The sequence below is a fragment of the Lolium rigidum genome, chromosome 7, assembly GCF_022539505.1.
Source record: "Lolium rigidum isolate FL_2022 chromosome 7, APGP_CSIRO_Lrig_0.1, whole genome shotgun sequence".
NCBI lineage: Eukaryota > Viridiplantae > Streptophyta > Magnoliopsida > Poales > Poaceae > Lolium > Lolium rigidum.
In genome coordinates this window covers 39,988,309-40,015,034 of record NC_061514.1, presented here as the reverse complement: position 1 = coordinate 40,015,034, position 26,726 = coordinate 39,988,309, and the positions used below count along the sequence as shown (strand labels likewise).

Here is a 26,726-nt window from a genome sequence, read left to right as displayed (position 1 = left end):
GTCAAACTATGTCATACGGCGACCCATTTTTCCAAAACGTGCTTGAGCCTCGTGTGGGCCTACCATCTACCACGGGAGTTTCGGCTGGTTAGCGCCGTTAGCCGCGGTTAACGGCACGTCGCCACGTGTCAGGTTGCATGACGTCGGCGGTCAACGGGCTCCCGAAAACACTTCGCAACGGTCCGATTTTCCGTGGCGGAAGGGCGCCAAGCGCGACGGACAGAAAAATCGTCGTTGGACTTTGCCTGACGCAGTTTCCACAACGGAACCCATATCGTCGGGTTAGGCCCATAGGCGACGAAAAATGCCCCCTAGTTGACGATTTTGGGACGTTGTCTATCAGAACTTTTCTTGTAGTGCTTCTATGCAGGACTAAATTTTTCTTCACGGAATTTATTGGATTCAGCTGCTGGAGGTACCTTTATGTCCATCACTTTGGGGGCGGCTACAAAACTTCTTGATGATATGATGATAAATTACTCTGAATGGCACACTGAAAGAGCTCCACAAGGTAAGAAGTTAAATTCCGTTGAAGAAACCTCTTCCTTGAGTGATAAGATTGATGTGATTATGTCTATGCTTGTGAATGGTAGATCTAATGTTGATCCAAATAATGTTCCTTTAGCTTCATTGGTTGCTCAAGAAGAAAATGTTGATGTGAATTTCATTAAAAATAATAATTTCAACAACAATGCTTATAGGAACAACTCGGTAATAACTATAGGCCATATCCTCGCTAGTGGTAATGATTATGGTAATACTTATGGTAGATATGAGGAAAGGATGCTAGAAATTGAAAGATCCACTAAAAACTTTATGCAATCGCAATATGAGCAAAATCAATTGTTTACTAAAACTATGAATGAACAATCTACCTTGTTGAAAATATAGGAAATCAACTTGAAAACTTGAATAGGGAGATTTCTGGTCTGCAAACTAAAATTCCAAATGCTGAAACCCGAATCTCATACATGTCCGCATCACAATCCTCTTTAATTAATAAAATGGCTGCTAAACCTGATGATATTGATAATAAGATTACTACTACAGCAAATGCCATCCAAGTTAGAATTAATGAGAATATAAGATTAATGGCTGAATCTGCGTGCTAGGTGGGATAGAGAAGAAAATGAAAAACTAGCTAAAGAGAATAATGTAGCTAAAGTTTGGACTATTACCACCACTAGTAATGCTAATTCTTCACATGTTGCTGCACCTCCTACTATCAATGGTAAAATAATTGGTGTTGGCAATGTTTCTACTCCTAGTGCAAAGCGTACAAAACTGCCTGAAATTGCTAAAACTGCTGAAATTTTTTCCAACCTTGGGAACAATGATCCCATTTCTGTAGCTCATAATGATTTAGATTTTGATGATTGCCACATCTCTGAAGTTATAAAGTTCTTACAAAAACTTGCTAAAAGTCCTAATGCTAGTGCTATAAATTTAGCCTTTACAAAACATATTACAAATGCTCTCATAAAAGCTAGAGAAGAGAAACTAAAACTTGAAACTTCTATTCCTAGAAAGTTAGAAGATGGTTGGGAGCCCATCATTAAAATGAAATTCAATGACTTTGAATGTAATGCTTTATGTGATCTTGGTGCAAGTATTTCTGTTATGCCTAAAAAGATTTATGATATGCTTGACTTGCCACCATTGAAGAATTGTTATTTGGATGTTAATCTTGCCGATAATGTTAAAAAGAAACCTTTGGGGAGGATTGATAATGTGCACATTACGGTTAACAATAACCTTGTCCCCGTTGATTTTGTTGTCTTGGATATCGAATGCAATGCATCTTGTCCTATTGTGTTGGGAAGACATTTTCTTCGAACCGTTGGTGTTGTTATTGATATGAGGGAAGGTAATATTAAATATCAATTTCCTCTCAAGAAAGGTATGGAACACTTCCCTAGAAAGAGAATGAAGTTGCCTTTTGATTCTATTATTAGAACAAGTTATGATGTTGATGCTTCTACTCTCGATAATACTTGATTTGCACTTTTTGCGCCTAGCTGAAAGGCGTTAAAGAAAAACGCTTATGGGAGACAACCCATGTTTTTACTACAGCAATTTTTTGTTTTGTTGAGTCTTTGAAGTTGTTTACTACTGTAGCAACCTCTCCTTATCATGTTTTTGTGCCAAGTAAAGTTTCTATGTTATAGTTGATGTTATATTTGGGATCGCTGCGCAGAAACAGCATTGCTGTCTGTCACGAATCTGGGCACAGGCCTCTGTATAAAATTCGAAAAAATCTGCCAATTTACGAGCGTGATCCTCAGATATGTACGCAACTTTCATTAGTTTTGAGTTTTTCCATTTGAGCAAGTCTGGTGCCATCTTTAAATTCGTCTTTACGGACTGTTCTGTTTTTGACAGATTCTGCCTTTTATTTCGCATTGCCTCTTTTGCTATGTTGGATTCATTTCTTTGATCCATTAATGTCCAAGTAGCTTTATGCAATGTCCAGAAGTGTAAAGAATGTTTGTGTCACCTCTGAATGTGTGAATTATTAATTGTGCACTAACCCTCTAATGAGTTTGCTTGAAGTTTGGTGTGAAGGAAGTTTTCAAGGGTCAAGAGAGGAGAATGATATACTATGATCAAGAGGAGTGAACGCTCTAAGCTTGGGGATGCCCCGTGGTTCACCCCTGCATATTTTAAGAAGACTCAAGCTGTCTAAGCTTGGGGATGCCCAAGGCATCCCCTTCTTCATCGACAACATCATCAGAGTTCCTCCCCCGAAACTATATTTTTATTCAATCACATCTTGTGTTCTTTACTTGGAGCGTCGGTTTATTTTTGTTTTTGTTTTTGTTTGAATAAAATGGATCCTAGCATTCACTTTGTGGGAGAGAGACACGCTCCGCTGTTGCATATGAACAAATATGTCCTTAGGCTTTACTCATAATGTTCAAGGCGAAGTTTCTTCTTCGTTAAATTGTTATATGGTTGGAATTGGAAAATGCTACATGTAGTAATTCTAAAATGTCTTGGATAATGTGATACTTGGCAATTTTTGTGCTCATGTTTAAGCTCTTGCATCATATGCTTTGTACCCATTAATGAAGAAATACATAGAGCTTGCTAAAATCTGATTTGCATATTTGGTCTCTCTAAGGTCTAGATAATATCTAGTATTGAGTTTTGAACAACAAGGAAGACGGTGTAGAGTCTTATAATGTTTACAATATGTCTTTTATGTGAGTTTTGCTGCACCGGTTCATCCTTGAGTTTGCTTCAAATAACCTTGCTAGCCTAAACCTTGTATCGAGAGGGAATACTTCTCATGCATCCAAAATCCTTGAGCCAACCACTATGACATTTGTGTCCACCATACCTACCTACTACATGGTATTTCTTCGCCATTCCAAAGTAAATTGCTTGAGTGCTACCTTTAAAATTCCATCATTCACCTTTGCAATATATAGCTCATGGGACAAGATAGCCTTAAAAACTATCGTAGTATTGAATATGTACTTATGCACTTTATCTTTATTAAGTTGCTTGTTGTGCGATAACCATGCTTCTGGGGAACGCCATCAACTATTGTTGAATATCATGTGAGTTACTATGCATGTCCGTCTTGTCTGAAGGATCTATCATTTTAGTGATTGGAGCATGCAAAATTGTTAGAGAAGAACATTGGGCCGCTAACTAAAGCCATGAATCATGGTTGAAGTTTCAGTTTTGGACATATATCCTCAATCTCATATGAGAACAATAATCATTGCTACATGCTTATGCATTTAAGAGGAGTCCATTATCTCGTTGTCCATGTTGTCCCGGTATGGATGTCTAAGTTGAGAATAATCAAAAGCGAGAAATCCAAAATGCGAGCATTCTCCTTAGACCTTTGTACAGAGCGGCATGGAGGTACCCTTTGTGACACTTGGTTGAAACATGGCATGCAAAGATCCGGTAGTCCAAGCTAAGTAGGACGAGGTGCGGACACTATTAGTATACTATGCATGAGGCTTGCAACTTGTAAGATATAATTTACATAACTCATATGCTTTATTACTACCGTTGACAAAATTGTTTCATGTTTTCAAAATAAAAGCTCTAGCACAAATACAAGCAATCGATGCTTTCCTCTTTGAAGGGCCATTCTTTTACTTTTATTGTTGAGTCAGCTTTACCTATCTCCCTCCACCTTAAGAAGCAAACACTTGTGTGAACTGTGCATTGATTCCTACATACTTGCATATTGCACTTGTTATATTACTTTATGTTGACAATATCCATGAGATATACATGTTATAAGTTGAAAGCAACCGCTGAAACTTAATCTTCCTTTGTGTTTCTTCAACACCTTTACTTTGATTTATTGCTTTATGAGTTAATTCTTATGCAAGACTTATTGATGCTTGTCTTGAAGTACTATTCATGAAAAGTCTTTGCTTTATGATTCACTTGTTTACTCATGTCATTACTTTTGTTTTGATCGCTGCATTCATTACATATGTTTACAAATAGTATGATCAAGATTATAATGGCATGTCACTTCGGAAATTATCTTTGTTATCGCTTTTACCTCGCTCGGGACGAGCAGTAACTAAGCTTGGGGATGCTGATACGTCTCCGACGTATCGATAATTTCTTATGTTCCATGCTACTTTATTGATGATACCTACATGTTTTATGCACATTATATGTCATATTTATGCATTTTCTCGGAACTAACCTATTAACGAGATGCCGAAGAGCCGCTGTCGTTTTCTCGCTGTTTTTGGTTTCGAAATCCTAGTAAGGAAATATTCTCGAATTGGACGAAATCTTCGCCCGTGGTCCTATTTTTGCACGGAGCTTCCAGAAGACCGAAGAGATAACGAAGTGGGGCCACGAGGTGGCCAGACCACAGGGCGGCGCGGCCTGGCCCCTGGCCGCGCCGGCCTGTGGTGTGGGCCCCTCGCGCCACCCCCTGACCTACCCTTCCGCCTACAAATAGCCTCCGTCGCGAAACCCCTAGTACCGAGAGCCACGATACGGAAAACCTTCCAGAGACGCCGCCGCCGCGAATCCCATCTCGGGGGATTCGGAGATCGCTCTCCGCACCCCGCCGGAGAGGGGATTCATCTCCCGGAGGACTCTTCATCGCCATGATCGCCTCCGGAGTGATGAGTGAGTAGTTCACCCCTGGACCATGGGTCCATAGCAGTAGCTAGATGGTCGTCTTCTCCTTGTTGTGCTTCATTGTTGGATCTTGTGAGCTGCCTAACATGATCAAGATCATCTATCCGTAATACTATATGTTGTGTTTGTCGGGATCCGATGGATAGAGAATACTATGTTATGGTGATTATCAATCTATTGTTTATGTGTTGTTTATGATCTTGCATGCTCTCCGTTATTAGTAGAGGCTCTGGCCAAGTTTGTACTCTTAACTCCAAGAGGGAGTATTTATGCTCGATAGTGGGTTCATGCCTTCATTGACACCTGGGACAAGTGACGTAAAGTTCTAAGGTTGTGATGTGCTGTTGCCACTAGGGATAAAACATTGATTCTATGTCTAAGGATGTAGTTGTCGATTACATTACGCACCATATTTAATGCAATTGTCTGTTGCTTAGCAACTTAATACCGAATGGGGTTCGGATGATAACCTCGAAGGTGGACTTTTTAGGCATAGATGCAGCTTGGATGGCGGTCTATGTACTTTGTCGTAATGCCCAATTAAATCTCACTATATTTATCATATCATGTATATGCATTGTTATGCCCTTCTCTATTTGTCAATTGCCCGACTGTAATTTGTTCACCCAACATGCTTTTATCTTATGGGAGAGACACCTCTAGTGAACTGTGGACCCCGGTCCTATTCTTTACATAGCATACAATCTACTGCAATTGTGTTTTACTATTTTCTTGCAAACAATCATCTTCCACTCGATACGTTTAATCCTTTGTTACAGCAAGCCGGTGAGATTGACAACCTCACTCGTTTCGTTGGGGCAAAGTACTTTGGTTTTGTTGTGCGATTCCACGTTGGCGCCGGAATCCCTGTTGTTGCGCCGCATCACATTTCGCCACCATCAACCTTCAACGTGCTTCTTGACTCCTACTGGTCCGATTAAACCTTGGTTTCTTACTGAGGGAAACTTGCCACTGTGCGCATCATACCTTCCTCTTGGGGTTCCCAACGGACGTGTACATCTACGCGCATCACGGGTGTAAGCCATGTTTGCACACGCGGAATACTTGGGTTTGCTTGACGAGCCTAGCATGTACAGACATGGCCTCGGGACAACGGAAACCGAAAGGTTGAACACGAGTCATATGGATGATTTGATCAACATGTTGATGTTCACCATTGAAGCTGCATCATCTCACGTGATGATCGGTTTTGGTGTTGTGGATGTGGATCGTGTACCACTTAACAACTATGAGGGATGTTGTATTAAGTGGGAGTTCATTAGTAATTAGATTAAAACTTGAACTAATTATCATGAACATAGTCTGAATAGTATTTTGTATTAAATTTGTAGTATTGGCATCCGTTTTTCTACCATGCGTTAGTCTTGTAATTGAGATAGAAATATTGTTAAAATCTGACAAGAAAACTTTACGGACTGGTGCCGTATTGTTAAAGAATCAAGAAATGATTAAGTCCTATTGCAAACTTTTAGTAAACCTCACATTGTTGATTCAAAGAGCTATGGTTTCAATTAGTACCTACAATTATCTTGTCTCCGTGAAACTTGATGTTCAAATTTGTTTGAAAAGTAAGGAGCTGAAAAGTTTTCTTTTCAGAAAGAAGCGAGGTATGAGATATATGTGATATCTAAGACCTTACTGCAAGATGATAGAATATAATCTAGTGAAACTACATAAACTCATAAGTTTTATGGGAATGTACGAAGGTTGAAGACGCCAGGCGTCCCAATCCTCCAACTATTGGGGCACTAACAATATTCCATTATCCATGAAGTGATCGTTCTTAGTATGCACCGTTGCTAAGACTCGTCGTTTCGAAGCATCTCGTGATGATCGGGTGTTATTGATTCCACGAGTGCATACAACGGGTGCAAGCTAGATTTGCTGTAACACCTCAAATTTCAAATAAAGGAGAAGAACAAACTCAATTATCCAAATTTGAGAACTAACAAAAACTTTTCAAATTTCATATAGTACCCTGCATAGGACTTGTGCATTTTGAGTGCTATGCCATGATGAGTGTTATTTTGTGTATTTGATAAACTCCACCACCCTAGAGTGAACCAATGAGGATCACCAAACAAATAAATAAAAAAGAGAAAGAAATCAAATAAGAAGAAAACCCTAAAAACCCTAACATATGACACATGATATTTTTATAAATTTTGACCCTAGACCCAATTGGTCTTCACCATTAGTGTAATATGATATTAAATAGTTATTACCACTTTGAGAATCAAAGAAACACAAATTAAATCAAAGCCAAGAATTAAAATATGCTCACATAAGATAATGGTCATTTTTGACAATTACAATCTGGTCACCACTTTGAGTCTCTCTATTTCAAAATTTCTAAACTAAACACCTCCAACTCTTTGCATGTCATCCAAGTACACAACAAAATGAACAACTTTGGTAAAAGGGACCATACCAGTTTCATCTTGGATCAAGAGCTAGGATCAAGCAAAGTAGGGACTTTTTAACACAAACAAGATCAACATATTTTTGAAATTGATCAAACCAGACCCAATCTTGGCCACCACAAGCCCTAGCCTTGACCAGGGGACAACCCTACACCTAGCCCATGCATAAAAACCCCATGGACACGGCTCAAGCATGGAAGGCCATGGACATGCCAGCCATGTCGCACCACGACGGCCACCCCTCTCTCCTTGCCTTCCTAGCCCGAGCGACCTTGCCAAACACGTCGCCCATGATCTCAGGAGATCGCCCGTACTCGCCGTTGAACGAGAGGACGACGCCACGACCCGCCATTGCCGCGCCCAGTACGCTTCAGGTACGCCGCCAACGGCATGGCGACGTCACCCGTGCACGGATGCGCGCGACACGGCCACGCGGCGCCCGCAGTACACCGCCGTACCCCGACCACCTCCGTGCGCCCTGGTACCTCTCTCGCCACGCGGAGCTCGCAGGACATGCTCCCGTCACCCCCTAGCCCCTACCGTCGCCGGAGAGGACGAACGCGCCCGCCACGGCCGCGCCGGCACGAGCAAGCGCCCGACCACCGTACACCTCGCCTTAACTCGCCATGGACGCTCGCGGATTCGCCGTACCCTCCCGATCGTCGCTGCGTCACCACCTAGCCCTCTAGCTCGCCGGAGACGCCGCGCCCACGACGACTTGCCGCAGCACCCACGGCACCCTCACGCTCCTATAAATAGAGCACTCCCCGGACCCAACCAAGCACACCACCATGACCACCACTCACCACCGCTTCGCCCAGCACTGCTAGCCACCTCAATCGTCGCCGGAGCAAGCTCAATCGAGCGGTCGGAGCCGCGGAAGCCCTGGTGAAATCGCCGTTGATTGGAGCCGCCCCTGACGACGCCACTGCTACAGGCTGCATCGCCGTCGTCTACACCTTCGTCGAGCCCACTCGCCAACCCTAGCTGGAGCCACGGTGAGCTCTCCGACCCCCTACCCGAGTCGCCGGCGAACTCCTCTCTCGCCGTCGTGACGATGAACCTTGGCCGTTGGATTGGATTCTAATCCAACGCGCCGCAGCAGCCCATACCGTTTCGGTGATAAAACGTCGCTGACGAGCGGACCCCACCCTGTCAGCGCGCCGCGTGTATGTGGACCGTGGTTGGGCTGGACTGGGCTAGGTTGGGCCGTTTCGTTTTGAATCTGGCCCAGTTAGTGTTCCCGCCGGCCTAATTAATTCAAATTTCGTTTAATCAATTTTGTTTGAATTCAATACTGGACCCAACTTTGAAAATTCATAGAAACTGTTTGGCTTGGCCAAATTTAACAAACTTTATATATTTAGAAAGCTTAGGAAATGATCTACACACTGCCCCTGGTTTGAACCCTAGATCTATTATAGATTTAAAATGGAAAATAAACAAGACAGGGACTTTTCTGCCTTAGAATAATTATTAAAAATCAACTAAAATAGATATTTGAATAATTCCAACTCTGGTAGCTCACTAATGACTTACACTAATTGATTATGCAATAAAATGGTGTGGTCACTTTGCATGATCATGCCATAGATTAAATAATGGACAATATGGCTAGTTTATTAAGTGAAATTGTCCCAAAATTATTATGTAAATCATATGGAGGATTTCCCTTCATTTAAATCTTGTCCCAAATGAGTTCATGAGATGTTTGTACCCCTGGTCCAAACACTCCTATATGAATATTTGGAGATTTAAACCATTGTAGGAACTATAAAATAGTATGAGGTGATCTACCTCATTTAAATCATTTTCTCAAATAATGATGATGAATACTTGACTTAGGTCAATAGGATTTCATATATGATTATTTGAGAAGTTAAATCTTAAGAAGATTTCAATAAGAGGAAATTATTTCTTCAAGAACTAAATGAATACTATTAATTACATATGTAATGAGAGGAAATTATTTTCTTTAATAAAGACAACCAATGCACCTAATTATTTTATGAGTGTGCTTAGCATAGCTTGTGTGAGATAATGATGTGCTTAGCATAGACTTGGAGTGTGTTTAGTGATTATACCTTGTATTTAATTTAGACGCTAGCACCGGAAACTACCAAGAGGAAGGAGAATTCTACCAAGAAGAGGAAGAAGAGAACCCCGAGAACTACCAAGGCAAGATAATATTCTTGTAAAGTGCAAAGCTCACCTTGAGCAAGGCACCATGATTCTTACTTTCCTTCATACAAGTCTAGTTGTTATTTTACCCCATACAAGTTTTACTTGTTGTGTTTTCAAAGAATGAATTAAAATTGGTTTAGAGAATCCGATTAGTAAATTAGTAAAGTTAGCCTTCTAGAGAGCAAAGCAATGTAGCACCCCTCATGATTAGTGCTAGTGCTAAAGTACTAAAACTTGACTACTTTAGATGGGAACATATGACTTGATGAAATTGAAACCTTGGAATGGTGAGGCATTCCATTGAAAGTTTTGAAGTGGAATGTGATCAAGAGAAGATGGTGATTTTTGATAAAAACCCATTGATAGTTGTGAGGTTGAATGTGACCAAGAGAAGATAGTGATTTTTGATAAAACCCCGATCACTGGTTTGAATGCGATACCTTTCCAAATATAAGTACCCCCACAATACCTGATTATGGGTAGGGCTTAACTGGAAGTTTATACATCTTAGTATGGGTTCCCTCTGAACACACATCATAGGGGTTACGCTGAGGCTGCCTCCGTTGTTGAGAAAGATGTGAATTGAGGTGAAATGGTACGGCCAAGCCCTGTGCAGTTCCCAGGTTAACAGTTGGTTTTCACTGGGAGGCCAAGCTCATGGGGAGAGGTGCTCATACTAGGGTTTATAAGTGAAAGGTTAAGGTTGATGATCCGCGTACTGTGTTACGGTGACTCGGAGTTATTCCGACGGATGCAATCAAATGTTGTGGCACAAGTGTGCAACCTCTGCGAGTGTCAATCTATTCGAATAGCCGTGTCCCCGGTTACGGACAATTGGAAAGGCCATACGAATTCCCGTGTCGATCTTTTAAAAACTTTCATGAATATGAATGGTGACTGGGTGACTTGGTAGAATGACAATCCTGGTGTGGGAATGACACTAATGTTCCCACTTGAGTAGCTAGTACATGCCTCACCACTCATAAACTAAAATATGGCTTATGCAAGTAGAAATAGAGTTTAACTCCAAGAACTAGCATTTTACATTGGTATTAGTTTGCAAGTACTTGAAGTACTTACGGCTTTGTCCCCGGCTATTCAAATGGCCGAGTACGATGATGAAACGAACTATCGTGAAGATGACCAGCAGGACGCCTATGATAACTAGGAGCTTTCTGACGTCAAGCGTTGGCCTGTGGACTACAGAGTCCCCTTATCTTTACGCTCCCGCATTAAACTTGTGTTTGTTCGTTGATCAATAGATCAACTATTTGTGTAATATGGATCATGTGATTCAAGTTGTAAGACTTATTGAGTTGTAATAAATAATGACTGTGATACTTCGCTATTATATCTCGCAACAACATTATTCCTGGGATTGCGATGAATGGTATAATAGGCATCCGGACTTAAAAATCCGGGTGTTCACAAGTTGGTATCAGAGCCATTGTTTGACCTTAGAAAACCTTAGTTAGAATGGGCGTTCATAAAAACTTAACTTTGAAATCAAAACGAAGCAAGTATTTGTGAAAACTTACCATACTCTTGTCTTTGAGGCTTTTTCCAAAACTTGGTGATACCATGCTCTTCCTTGTTTAAATATACTTAAAAGTTTGCCACACTTAATCACTCACTAATTTATTCCTCCATTTCACTTTCAGATGGAGCCGAATGAACCCCTCAACACCAAGTTCTACCAGCTCGGGAATGGTGGAAACTTGATCTTTGAGCACGACCTCAACGCGCTCTCTGACTTCCTTGGCCGTCCTCACCCGGAGTTCCACGGAATCGAGGTGAACGACCAGGTCGGAGGCGAGTTGCAGTGGATCATCACCGCCGACTTGAGGGGCAAGCTGGAGCCTCCCACCTCGGAGAGGATCCTCTTCTCCTTCCGCGAGAGCAACTGGCTCGATGGTCTTGCACGTGGCCTTCAGGAGGCACTTGCACGCCTCTGTGGACAGAACGTGGTGCGCATACTTGCGTCCCGCTATGCACACCTTGTGAGGCGTGATGCTATGGGTGTGCCTATGGAGCTGCAGTCGCACCCACGGCTCGAGGCACCACGCCGAGCATCTGGACTATATGCTGTACCACACTCGAAGGAGTTAGACAACTCCCGTGCGTACGCGAACCAGACTCACCTCGCACTGATCACGCATGGCGATGCCATCAAGCAGCTGTCCAGGGACCGCAACAAGCTTCGTCTGAAGTGCGCGAAGAAGGATGTCACCATTACACGCCTTCGCGCACAGATCGCATCACTTGAGGCCACTGTCAAGGCTCAGGAGGAGCAGCTGATGGAGATAGAGGAGGACGAGGCCGGTGCTGACCTTTGAGGAGGAGACGCCTTCCTGAGTGACGACGACGACTTCGAGGAGGACGGGTTCACTGAGGAGGAGGACTACGCGTTCCTCGGAGCCAGGACCTGACGATGTCATTCCCATCGACATCGAGGATGAGGGTAGCCACACTTGAGCACATATGTAGGTGTGAGTTGTATCCCTTGTATCGTAGCATGAAGGGTTCTTAAAACCCTGAGTATGAGTGTGTTTTCCATCCCTTGTATCGTAGCCGGAGTGATGGTTCTTAAAACCATGGGAGGAATGGTATGTTAGTTTGTAATGTGTTATGTGGAATGAATGAATGTGTGTTTGTCATCAAAAGCATTCAAGTTTTACAAGTTGTTAAACTCATTCAAAATAAACCTTAGACAATTCCCTCTTATCTTATAATCTTCTATATATTCAGATGGCCCCTCCCAATCGCAACAACAACGACGCCATGATGCAACTGCTGCAAACCCTGCTTCAAGACAGGGAGACAGAAAGAGCTGAACGTCAAGCCAACATCGCAGCACTGCAGAACCTTGCTCACCAAGGCCATGGGAATCATGATCACCCCGGGTCCAAACTCAAGAACTTCCAGAACACCAATCCACCGGTGTTTAGCAAGACTGAAGAACCCCTCGACGCCGATGACTGGCTTCAGACTATGGAGAACAACTTGGAAGTCGCCGGAGTCGAAGCCAATGAGAAAGTCCTGTTTGCAACCCACTACCTTGCCGGACCAGCCAGAGCCTGGTGGACCAGCACCCGTGCCATGAACGGAGGTCAAGTCATGACTTGGGCAGATTTCAAGCTCAAGTTCAGCAAGTACCATGTGCCCCCGGGCCTCATCAAAAAGATGCGGGATGAATTCCGCGAACTGAAGCAAGGAAGGATGACGGTGGTAGAATACCGCGACGGGTTCCTTACCCTGTCAAGGTACGCCCCGATGAGACCGACACTACCGAGAAGAGGCAAGAGAGATTCCTGAATGGACCGCATGATGAGATGCAGACGGTCCTAGTCAACATCCCCTTTGCAGACCTTGAAGCCCTTGTTGACTCCGCCATCCAGATGGAGGGCAAGTTGAACCAAGCCAATGAAAACCGCAAACGCCGCATGATGCACCAGAGCGGGCCCAGCCATACTCCCAAGTATCGCCCTAGCTCAAGCGGAGGTTTTGCCCCCAGAAACACTAAGCCCCAAATGCAGACTTCACGCCCCGGATTCCAGAATCGGAGTGGAGGAAACCCCAGGCCAGGAGGCCACCACAACAACAACCACAACTACCAGAACAACACCAACAACTTCAACCGTGCGCCAATGCGAGCCCCCAACACCAACAACAGCAACACCAACACCGCTCCAAGGACTGGGAGCAACGCCATTCCGGTCGCCAACAAGGACAAGTCCACTATCACTTGTTATGAGTGCGGTGTAGTGGGACATTACTCCAACGAGTGCCCCAAGAGGCTTGCCAAGCTTGCCGGCAACACCCCTGCACCTGCTCAGCAGCAACGCCGCGTCTCTACCGGAAAGAAGTTCGCCCCCAACAACCCCAACAACCGCAACGGCCGTCTCTTTCACATGGAGGCGTAAGAAGCCCAGAAGCACCGGACGTTGTCTTGGGTATGTTTCCTGTCAACTCGGTACACTGCCGAGTGTTGTTTGATTCCGGAGCATCTCATTCTTTTGTCACTCGAAGACTTTGCATCAACAAGTAAAATTCAACCTATCAGCTTGAAACACGTCATGATAGTTCAAATCCCCGGATCAACCACTAAAGCCAGAAAATTCTGTAAAAATGTACCCATCAAAATACATGAGGTAGAATTCTATGCCAATCTGATAATTCGGGAACCAAAGGTTTGGAGGTAGTGCTAGGTATGGATTGGATGGCCAAGCATCATGGAATGATTGACTGTGCAAAGAAAGCCATCACCATGACCAGTAGCACTGGTATTATCGTAGAACATGTCTCTGAACTGCTACCCCGAAAATTTACCTGCAACCAGAGTCTAACCAAGCCAACTTTGGATCAGATCAGGGTCGTTTGTCGATACCCTGATGTGTTTCCCGAAGGTTTACCCGGTATGCCCCCAGATCGGGACATCGAGTTCATCATCGAGTTAATTCCTGGAACCGGACCCATAGCCCAGAGAGCCTATAGTATGAACCCAGCAGAGCTTGTGGAGCTGAAGAAGCAACTGGATGAACTGTTAGCCAAAGGTCTGATTCGACCAAGTGCGTCACCATGGAGATCCCCAGTGTTGTTTGTGGATAAGAAGGATGGTGCCAGTCGTTTATGTACGGACTACCGTAAGCTTAACGATGTCACCATCAAGAACAAGTACCCCTTGCCCAAGATAGAAGACCTGTTTGACCAGCTGACCGGTGCTGTAGTATTCTCGAAGATTGATCTCAGAACTGGATACCACCAGTTGAAGATTCGTGCCTCTGACATTCCCAAAACTGCCTTCACCACCAGATATGGATTGTACGAGTACAATGTCATGTCATTTGGATTGACCAATGCCCCTGCTTATTTCATGAATCTCATGAATAAGATCTTCATGAACTTTCTGGACAAGTTTGTTGTCGTTTTCATCGATGACATCCTAATCTACTCCAAGTCCGAGGAAGAACATGAGCAACACCTAGAAGCTGTCCTGGAGACCCTTAGAGAGCATAAGTTGTATGCTAAGTTCAGCAAATGTGAATTTTGGCTGAAGGAAGTAGGATTCCCGGGACATATCTTGTCCGCAGGAGGAATTGCCGTAGATCCCGCCAAGATCAAGACTCGTTGCGGAATGGAAAGCCCCAACCACCCAGACCGAGGTCCGCGCTTTTCTTGGATTAGCTGGATATTACCGCAGATTTGTAGAAGGCTTTTCGAGCATCGCTCGACCCATGACCCAGTTGTTAAAGAAAGACAAGAAGTTCGAATGGACGGAGAAGTGTGAAGAGAGTTTTCAACAACTCAAGCTTAGACTGACCACAGCCCTAATCCTGATCATGCCGGATATCACCAAACCCTTTGACGTTTACTGCGATGCGTCCAAGATTGGTCTTGGATGTGTACTGATGCAGGAAGGAAAGGTGATATCTTATCTGTCCCGGCAACTTAAGCAGCATGAGCAGAACTATCCCACCCATGACCTTGAACTCGCAGCCGTAGTTTTAGCACTGAAGGTGTGGCGACACTACCTCATGGGTAATCGTTGCGAGATCTATTCTGATCACAAGAGCCTGAAGTATATCTTCACTCAGAAGGAGCTGAATATGAGGCAGCGGAGATGGTTAGAGTTGATCAAGGACTATGATATGGAGATCCACTACCACCCCGGCAAGGCCAATGTGGTAGCGGATGCATTGAGTAGACTGCCATGTCAGCTAAACTCAATGATAGCAGAAGAACAACCCAGCTTACACCAAGAGTTCGAGCAGTTTAGAATGGAGTTAGTCAGTAAGGGATTTCTAGCTAGTATAGAGCTACAGCCCACCTTGATTGGTCAGATCAAGGAAGCCCAGAGGGGCAATGCCAGCATTGAAGGGATCAAGAAGCAGATAGCTGCGGGGAAAGCCCCGGGATTTATCATTGATGAAGAAGGAGTCCTTTGGTACAACGGACGCCTGTGTGTACCGTCAGACTCAGAGCTGAAGAAGGTCATTCTGCAGGAAGCCCATGACACCTTATACTCTATCCACCCCGGCGGTACCAAGATGTACCAGGACTTGAAGGAACAGTTCTGGTGGCATGGAATGAAGAGGGAGATTGGAAGCTACATCGCCAAGTGCGATATCTGTCAACGAGTCAAAGCTGAACATCAGCGACCCGCAGGACTGCTGCAGCCACTACAGATTCCCGAATGGAAGTGGGACTCCGTAGGAATGGACTTTGTCACCGGGTTGCCCAAATCCAGCAAAGGAAACGATTCCATCTGGGTAGTTGTTGATAGATTGACCAAGGTAGCCCACTTCATTGCTGTCAAGACAACCTACCAAGGCCCAAAGTTAGCGGAGCTGTACATCTCTAGAATAGTCGCACTGCACGGAACACCGAAGTCCATTGTGTCAGATAGAGGTTCACAATTCACCTCAAGATTCTGGCAGAAGGTGCATGAAGGATTAGGAACTCGTCTGAATTTCAGCACTGCCTATCACCCGCAGACTGATGGACAGACCGAGAGAGTCAACCAGATATTGGAGGACATGCTGAGAGCCTGCGTCCTTGAATATGGATCAAAGTGGGAGGACTGTTTGCCCTACGCAGAATTCTCCTACAACAACAGCTACCAAGCCAGTCTACAGATGGCCCCCTTCGAAGCCCTGTACGGAAGGAAATGTCGTACCCCCCTGAATTGGTCCGAAGTCGGAGAGAGCCAAGTCTTTGGACCTGATGTGCTTCGAGAAGCAGAAGAGAAGGTGCACAAGATCCGAGAGTACCTCAAGACCGCTCAGTCCCGCCAGAAGAGCTACGCCGACAAGAGACGCCGAGAGATAACCTTTGAGGTCGGAGATTTCGTCTATCTCAAAGTGTCACCCTTGAAGGGAATGCAGCGTTTCCAACTCAAAGGGAAGCTTGCACCCCGGTATGTCGGACCTTTCAAAGTCCTCAGCCGCCGAGGAGAAGTCTCTTATCAACTGGAACTACCAGAAGAAATGACGGCTGTGCACAACGTGTTCCACATCTCACTCCTCCGGAAGTGCTTAGAAGTGCCAGAGAAGACCGAGGTATTCAAGAATATCGACCACCGTTCGGTGGATATCAACCATGATCTTACCTACCGCGAAGTGCCTATTCGCATCCTGGAAGAGGCATACAGAACCACTCGCACCCGAAGCATCAAGTTTCTGAAGATACAGTGGAGCAATCATACAGAAGATGAAGCCACCTGGGAACGAGAAGAAGATATGAAGAAGGAGTACCCAGATCTCTTCAACCTCTAGACTGTTTTTCTTCTAGATCTCGGGACGAGATCTTTTGTAAGGGGGAAGGGTTTGTAACACCTCAAATTTCAAATAAAGGAGAAGAACAAACTCAATTATCCAAATTTGAGAACTAACAAAAACTTTTCAAATTTCATATAGTACCCTGCATAGGACTTGTGCATTTTGAGTGCTATGCCATGATGAGTGTTATTTTGTGTATTTGATAAACTCCACCACCCTAGAGTGAACCAATGAGGATCACCAAACAAATAAATAAAAAAGAGAAAGAAATCAAATAAGAAGAAAACCCTAAAAACCCTAACATATGACACATGATATTTTTATAAATTTTGACCCTAGACCCAATTGGTCTTCACCATTAGTGTAATATGATATTAAATAGTTATTACCACTTTGAGAATCAAAGAAACACAAATTAAATCAAAGCCAAGAATTAAAATATGCTCACATAAGATAATGGTCATTTTTGACAATTACAATCTGGTCACCACTTTGAGTCTCTCTATTTCAAAATTTCTAAACTAAACACCTCCAACTCTTTGCATGTCATCCAAGTACACAACAAAATGAACAACTTTGGTAAAAGGGACCATACCAGTTTCATCTTGGATCAAGAGCTAGGATCAAGCAAAGTAGGGACTTTTTAACACAAACAAGATCAACATATTTTTGAAATTGATCAAACCAGACCCAATCTTGGCCACCACAAGCCCTAGCCTTGACCAGGGGACAACCCTACACCTAGCCCATGCATAAAAACCCCATGGACACGGCTCAAGCATGGCAGGCCATGGCCATGCCGGCCATGTCGCACCACGACAGCCACCCCTCTCTCCTTGCCTTCCTAGCCCGAGCGACCTTGCCAAACACGTCGCCCATGATCTCAGGAGATCGCCCGTACTCGCCGTTGAACGAGAGGACGACGCCACGACCCGCCATTGCCGCGCCCAGTACGCTTCAGGTACGCCGCCAACGGCATGGCGACGTCACCCGTGCACGGATGCGCGCGACATGGCCACGCGGCGCCCGCAGTACACCGCCGTACCCCGACCACCTCCGTGCGCCCTGGTACCTCTCTCGCCACGCGGAGCTCGCAGGACATGCTCCCGTCACCCCCTAGCCCCTACCGTCGCCGGAGAGGACGAACGCGCCCGCCACGGCCGCGCCAGTACGAGCAAGCGCCCGACCACCGTACACCTCGCCTTAACTCGCCATGGACGCTCGCGGATTCGCCGTACCCTCCCGATCGTCGCTGCGTCACCACCTAGCCCTCTAGCTCGCCGGAGACGCCGCGCCCACGACGACTTGCCGCAGCACCCACGGCACCCTCACGCTCCTATAAATAGAGCACTCCCGGACCCAACCAAGCACACCACCATGACCACCACTCACCACCGCTCGCCCAGCACTGCTAGCCACCTCAATCGTCGCCGGAGCAAGCTCAATCGAGCGGTCGGAGCCGCGGAAGCCCTGGTGAAATCGCCGTTGATTGGAGCCGCCCCTGACGACGCCACTGCTACAGGCTGCATCGCCGTCGTCTACACCTTCGTCGAGCCCACTGCCAACCCTAGCTGGAGCCACGGTGAGCTCTCCGACCCCCTACCTGAGTCGCCGGCGAACTCCTCTCTCGCCGTCGTGACGATGAACCTTGGCCGTTGGATTGGATTCTAATCCAACGCGCCGCAGCAGCCCATACCGTTTCGGTGATAAAACGTCGCTGACGAGCGGACCCCACCCTGTCAGCGCGCCGCGTGTCTGTGGACCGTGGTTGGGCTGGACTGGGCTAGGTTGGGCCGTTTCGTTTTGAATCTGGCCCAGTTAGTGTTCCCGCCGGCCTAATTAATTCAAATTTCGTTTAATCAATTTTGTTTGAATTCAATACTGGACCCAACTTTGAAAATTCATAGAAACTGTTTGGCTTGGCCAAATTTAACAAACTTTATATATTTAGAAAGCTTAGGAAATGATCTACACACTGCCCCTGGTTTGAACCCTAGATCTATTATAGATTTAAAATGGAAAATAAACAAGACAGGGACTTTTACTGCCTTAGAATAATTATTAAAAATCAACTAAAATAGATATTTGAATAATTCCAACTCTGGTAGCTCACTAATGACTTACACTAATTGATTATGCAATAAAATGGTGTGGTCACTTTGCATGATCATGCCATAGATTAAATAATGGACAATATGGCTAGTTTATTAAGTGAAATTGTCCCAAAATTATTATGTAAATCATATGGAGGATTTCCCTTCATTTAAATCTTGTCCCAAATGAGTTCATGAGATGTTTGTACCCCTGGTCCAAACACTCCTATATGAATATTTGGAGATTTAAACCATTGTAGGAACTATAAAATAGTATGAGGTGATCTACCTCATTTAAATCATTTTCTCAAATAATGATGATGAATACTTGACTTAGGTCAATAGGATTTCATATATGATTATTTGAGAAGTTAAATCTTAAGAAGATTTCAATAAGAGGAAATTATTTCTTCAAGAACTAAATGAATACTATTAATTACATATGTAATGAGAGGAAATTATTTTCTTTAATAAAGACAACCAATGCACCTAATTATTTTATGAGTGTGCTTAGCATAGCTTGTGTGAGATAATGATGTGCTTAGCATAGACTTGGAGTGTGTTTAGTGATTATACCTTGTATTTAATTTAGACGCTAGCACCGGAAACTACCAAGAGGAAGGAGAATTCTACCAAGAAGAGGAAGAAGAGAACCCTGAGAACTACCAAGGCAAGATAATATTCTTGTAAAGTGCAAAGCTCACCTTGAGCAAGGCACCATGATTCTTACTTTCCTTCATACAAGTCTAGTTGTTATTTTACCCCATACAAGTTTTACTTGTTGTGTTTTCAAAGAATGAATTAAAATTGGTTTAGAGAATCTGATTAGTAAATTAGTAAAGTTAGCCTTCTAGAGAGCAAAGCAATGTAGCACCCCTCATGATTAGTGCTAGTGCTAAAGTACTAAAACTTGACTACTTTAGATGGGAACATATGACTTGATGAAATTGAAACCTTGGAATGGTGAGGCATTCCATTGAAAGTTTTGAAGTGGAATGTGATCAAGAGAAGATGGTGATTTTTGATAAAAACCCATTGATAGTTGTGAGGTTGAATGTGACCAAGAGAAGATAGTGATTTTTGATAAAACCCTGATACTGGTTTGAATGCGATACCTTTCCAAATATAAGTACCCCCACAATACCTGATTATGGGTAGGGCTTAACTGGAAGTTTATACATCTTAGTATGGGTTCCCTCTGAACACACATCATAGGGGTTACGCTGAGGCTGCCTCCGTTGTTGAGAAAGATGTGAATTGAGGTGAAATGGTACGGCCAAGCCTCGTGCGGTTCCCGGGTTAACGAGTTGGTTTTCACTGGGAGGCCAAGCTCATGGGGAGAGGTGCTCATACTAGGGTTTATAAGTGAAAGGTTAAGGTTGATGATCCGCGTACTGTGTTACGGTGACTCGGAGTTATTCCGACGGATGCAATCAAATGTTGTGGCACAAGTGTGCAACCTCTGCAGAGTGTCAATCTATTCGAATAGCCGTGTCCCCGGTTACGGACAATTGGAAAGGCCATACGAATTCCTGTGTCAGTCTTTTAAAAACTTTCATGAATATGAATGGTGACTGGGTGACTTGGTAGAATGACAATCCTGGTGTGGGAATGACACTAATGTTCCCACTTGAGTAGCTAGTACATGCCTCACCACTCATAAACTAAAATATGGCTTATGCAAGTAGAAATAGAGTTTAACTCCAAGAACTAGCATTTTACATTGGTATTAGTTTGCAAGTACTTGAAGTACTTACGGCTTTGTCCCTGGCTATTCAAATGGCCAGAGTACGATGATGAACAGAACTATCGTGAAGATGACCAGCAGGACGCCTATGATAACTAGGAGCTTTCTGACGTCAAGCGTTGGCCTGTGGACTACAGAGTCCCCTTATCTTTACGCTCCCGCATTAAACTTGTGTTTGTTCGTTGATCAATAGATCAACTATTTGTGTAATATGGATCATGTGATTCAAGTTGTAAGACTTATTGAGTTGTAATAAATAATGACTGTGATACTTCGCTATTATATCTCGCAACAACATTATTCCTGGGATTGCGATGAATGGTATAATAGGCATCCGGACTTAAAAATCCGGGTGTTCACATTTGCACATGCGAATACTAAGGTTAAACTTTACGAGCCTAGCATGTACAGACATGGTCTCGGAAAGTCGTCATGATATGATGGATAAAATTATGAGTGAAGTTGTTCATCATATTACAAAGTTACTAATAGTGAAATCCAGAACACTTGTCATATGATGATCAACTTCAAAATAAGAACCTCAAGGTTATTGGTATTTGACCGACAAACCTAGAAGTTATTGATGTTGAAGTGTTTTTCTGAATAATGAGGAGAGCTAAAAGAGAAACTACAAAAGATATTTTGGCAGAAAGAAAGAAAAGACTAGAAAGTCTAGCTCAGGTGTATATACATGTTATGGATGTATTCCTTATTTGGTCACATAATGAAATTCTTGGGTATTAGTACTAGATTGGTTGGTATGAGATGTCATACAATACAACGCAATACAAGAATACGATGGCCTAAGTGACTGATAAGGAATATGGTAATAATGCACGTATGGAACATAATAAAGTGTTATTATGTTTGTCGTTGGCATTCTACCTAGCCCTCAGAATTTATAATAAAGAACTTAATAATTGTTATTTTGCTCTGGTCAAATGAAAACAATGAGTTGTTAAAATTATGACATTACTCCATGTACGATGGATAAGTTATTATAAATCTTAATGGTGAAACACACATACATAACACTGACGCTAAAATGCCATAAGGCAAATGATTTGAATTCCACTTATTTGTGGAACCGCCATTTAGGTCATGTTAGAGAGGAACGCATGAAGGAACTCCATGCAAATGGATTTTTGGAGTCATTTGATTTTTGAATCATTTGGCGCTTGCAAATCTTTTCTAAAAGATAATGACTTAAATACCGTTCATAGGCCAAGAGTTGAACGGGCAACTGACTTAGTGGAAACATACATGATGATGTATGTGGTTCACTGGACATAGTTGTGTGCGGGAGATTCTTCTACTTCATGAAAACTTCCAACAATGAATTGAGTATATATATGTGGATATATTCGATAAGAAAGAAGTTTGAAACATTTGAATGGCTTCAAATAAATTTCGGCATGAAGTGGAAATCATCGTAATAGAAAAGTCAAATATCTATGATTGGATCATAGTGGAAATATTTGAATTACGAGTTTTTAGCGAACATCTGAGAGAGTTATGAAATTGTTCTATAACTCACGTTTCTTGGAGTATCATAGTGATGATGGAGTATCCGAGAGATGTATCCAAACCTTGTTGGGTCAATGATGATATAAAATATTGATGCCATTATATTTTTGTGGATTATGCTTTAGTGACTACCGCTTTTACACTGAATAGAGCGTCATCATGATCCGTTGAAATGACACCATACGAGTTATGGCATATATAGGTATGAACCCTAATAGTCCTTTCTTAAACTTTGGTATGCATAGCATAAGTAAATAAGTTTACAACCAAAATCGGATGAATGTCTTTGTTGGTTATCCCAAAGGATTAATTGGGAATTCTTTCCACTATGAAGTAAAAGACAAAAGTGTTTGTTAATGTTACTTGCTTATTTCCAAGAAATTGTTTTCTAGCTAAGTTTTTGAGTGGGAGGACAATACAACTTGATAAGGTTTATGAACCTGAGCATAATGATCAGAGTAGCGCAACATCGGAATTGGTTCCGGAAGCGGCCACGACGATCATGGCTGCCATGACTACAAAGTGTTTTAGCCATGGAGATCGAAGTACATATTGAACCTTGTAGGTATGGTTTACTTTGTGATCAAATAAATGATTTGTGAACAAAGGATTGATTTTGAACAATAATAAACCAACTACAAACAAAGAAGTTATGATGGGCCCTGACTCTGTTAAAATGGCTATACGCCATGAAATCCAAGATAGATGAATACTTTTTGAAAGTAAATGGATCTATAAAATTGATGGACTTGGATGTAATATCCTTAAAGAAGCTCGACTTGTCGAAAAGTTGTTTACGACAAAGTTCAAAGAGTTGAGTACGATAAGATTAGATCTTCCGTAGCAATGCTTATAGTCCACGTGGATTATTCTAGTAATCGCTACATTTTTTTTATGAGATATGTTAGTAGGATGGCAAAATATATTACTTAACAGAAGTGTGTATTAAAGGTGTATACAAGATACAACCAAGAGTTTTGCTAGTCCGTAGAATACTAGATAGGAATACGAACTTCAATTGGATAAAGTGAGTATTGCGGAGTTGGAATCTTCACCGGATGAAATAGTCAAAGAGTTTTGATTTCATCAGAAACGATGAAGGTGCTTGCATTTGCAAGAAATTAAGTGGGAGCGCTGAGACATATTTGTAATACTTTATGTAGCTGACATATCGTTGATTATAAATAGTGTAATTATATAATTGATTAAAAAGGTTTCATTGAGAATTAACTTCAATGAAAGGATATGGACTGAAACATATTTAGTGTCAAGATCTATGAAGATAGATTAAAACACATAATAAGTTTAAGTCAAAGTACATAGAATGGATATTGAAGTAGTTCAATATATAAATATTAAGAAGGTGTTCTTTGCATACAAAGGTTTAACAAGACTTGAGTGTATTTGACACTCGATGAGTAAAAACACATGAGTGATTTTGGATCACAAATAATATGTACAAAATCAGATGTCTTGTGCTCTAAAAGGTTAGGAGCATATACCAGAATGATTCATGTGATAATCATTGGACAAACAGTAAGAATATCCCTGTGTGCTTCAGAAGAACCAAGGATATATATATATATATAGTTTTATATGGGGTAATGACAAACAAATCGCTGTAAGGTGTTGCACCGATACTTGTTTGGTCACATATAAGAATTAATTTCAGATCTCAATTAGGCTAAGTGTTATTAAAAAGGTAGTACAATGCTAGATTTAGAAGAGTTCTAAATATTGTGACGGATTCTACAAACGAAGGCAGAGTATGTCATTGTTATGACAATGACTAAAGATGTTAAGTCAAAAAGTTCTTTGAGAACTTGGTGTAGTTCCGATAGTGTCAGAACTTTGAAGCTATATTGTGTGTGACAATATTAGTGAAATATTTCAGACCGCGGAATTAAGGTTCCACTAGAGGACTAAGCATATATGCCGACTCATTTGGAAAATGAGTGATGCGTTGAGACGCAAATGAATTGCAAAATACATACGTTTCTGAGCATGTCAGATCCGTAGACTAAAACCTCTCCCGTAGGCGAAACATGATAAAACACCGTAAAGGCCAAGGTGTTATATCTTTACAAATGTAAACTAGATTATTGACTCTAGTGCAAGTGGGAGACTGTTGGAGATATGCCCAAGAGGCAATAATAAAATGGTTATTATAATATATCTTTGTGTTTATGATAATGTTTACATACCATGCTATAATTGTATTAACCGGAACATTGATACATGTGTGTTATGTAAACAACAAGGAGTCCCTAGTAAGCCTCTTGTATAACTAGCTTGTTGATTAATAGATGATCATAGTTTCATGATCATGAACATTGGATGTTATTAATAACAAGGTTATGTCATTATGTGAATGATGTAATGGACACACCCAATTAAGCGTAGCATAAGATCACGTCATTAAGTTCATTTGCTATAAGCTTTCGATACATAGTTACCAAGTCCTTTCGACCATGAGATCATGTAAATCACTTATGCCGGAAGGGTACTTTGATTACATCAAACGCCACCTGCGTAAATGGGTGGTTATAAAGGTGGGATTAGGTATTCGGAAAGTATGAGTTGAGGCATATGGATCAACAAGTGGGATTTGTCCATCCCGATGACGGATAGATATACTCGGGCCCTCTCGGTGGAATGTCGTCTAATTAGCTTGCAAGCATATGAATGGTTCATAAGAGACCACATACCACGGTACGAGTAAAGAGTACTTGTCATGAGACGAGGTTGAACGAGGTATAGAGATACCGATGATCAAACCTCGGACAAGTAAAATATCGCGTGACAAAGGGAATCGAGTATCGTATGTAAATGGTTCAATCGATCACTAAGTTATCGTTGAATATGTGGGAGCCATTATGGATCTCCGGATCCCGCTATTGGTTATTGGTCGGAGAGAAGTCTCAACCATGTCCGCATAGTTCTCGAACCGTAGGGTGACACACTTAAGGTTTGATGTCGTTTTAAGTAGATATGGAATATGGAATGGAGCTCGAATGTTGTTCGGAGTCTCGTATGGGATCCGAGACATCACGAGGAGGTTCGGAATGGTCCGGAGAATAAGATTCATATATGGGAAGTCATTTTCCGTGGTTCGGAAAAAGTCTGGTGTTTTGACCGGAGCTTCTAGAAGGTTCTAGAAGGACCGGAATAGTCCGGAATATTATGGAAGGTTCCGGAAGTGTCCGGAACGACCCGGAATGTCTAAGGAAGTCCGGAGGGTTCCATAATAGGTGCAACCACGTTGCCTTAAGGGAAAAGGAGTCTTTCCTTAATGCAATTTCGGAATTGGCAAAAGAGTCCGAGTAGGACTAGGTTTTCGAACCGGAAACCTATCGGAACTCAGTCAAACTTGGGGGCAGGTTTTTGGACGACCCAAGGGGCTTGGCCACCTATTTAAAGAGGCCAAGGGGCACCCCAAGGGAACCACAAGTCGCAGCCCTAGCTCCCCAAGTCGCAGCACCACCCTGCGCCCAAACCCTAGCTATTCCCTCCTCCTTCTTCTCCCGCAGCGCTTGTGGCGAAGCCCTGCCGGAGATCTCCACCACCACCGTCACCACGCCGTCATGCTGGCGGGATTCCGAGGAGGATCTACTACATCCGCTGCCCGCTGGAACGGGGAGGAGGACGTCGTCTTCATCAACACCGTACGTGTGACCGAGTACGGAGGTGCTGCCCGATTGTGGCACCGTCAAGTTCTTCTACGCGCTTTTGCAAGCGGTCAAGATCTTCTACGCGCTTTTGCAAGCGGCAAGTGATCGACTACATCCACCACGAGATCTAATCTCGTTAGGCTTTGGAAATCTTCGAGGGTTAGTCTCATGATCTTCTCGTTGCTACCATCTACTAGATTAGATCTTGGCTTGTGTTTTCGTTCTTGCGGTAGGAAATTTTTTGTTTTCTATGCTACGAATCCCATCAGTTGTTTGATGCTTGTTTAGTTGTGCATGTTTTGATGGAGTGGAAAAGGTAACTGTGTCATGACTATGTCTTAGTTTGAAAGGTAGAGTTTGGTTGATTTAAGATGCGACATGGTAGGGACAATGAGCCTGACCTACTGACATGTTGAGCTTAGTAGACGGTATGAGTGGCATGGTAAGGGCATTTGGCGGACCTACTGACATGTTGAGCTTAATAGATGGTATGAGTGGCATGCTAAGGGCATTTGGCCTGACTTACTGACATGTTGAGCTTAGTAGACGGTATGAGTGGCATGGTAAGGACATTTGGCCTGACTTACTGACATGTTGATCTCAGTAGACGTTATGAGTGGCACGGTAGGGGCATCTGGTCTGAC

General features: G+C 43.0%; 1 pseudogene; it reads right to left on the bottom strand.

Annotated features, from left to right (window-relative positions):
• Window positions 1–26,726, bottom strand: part of LOC124671218 — a 41,602-nt pseudogene that overhangs the window by 12,780 nt on the left and 2,096 nt on the right.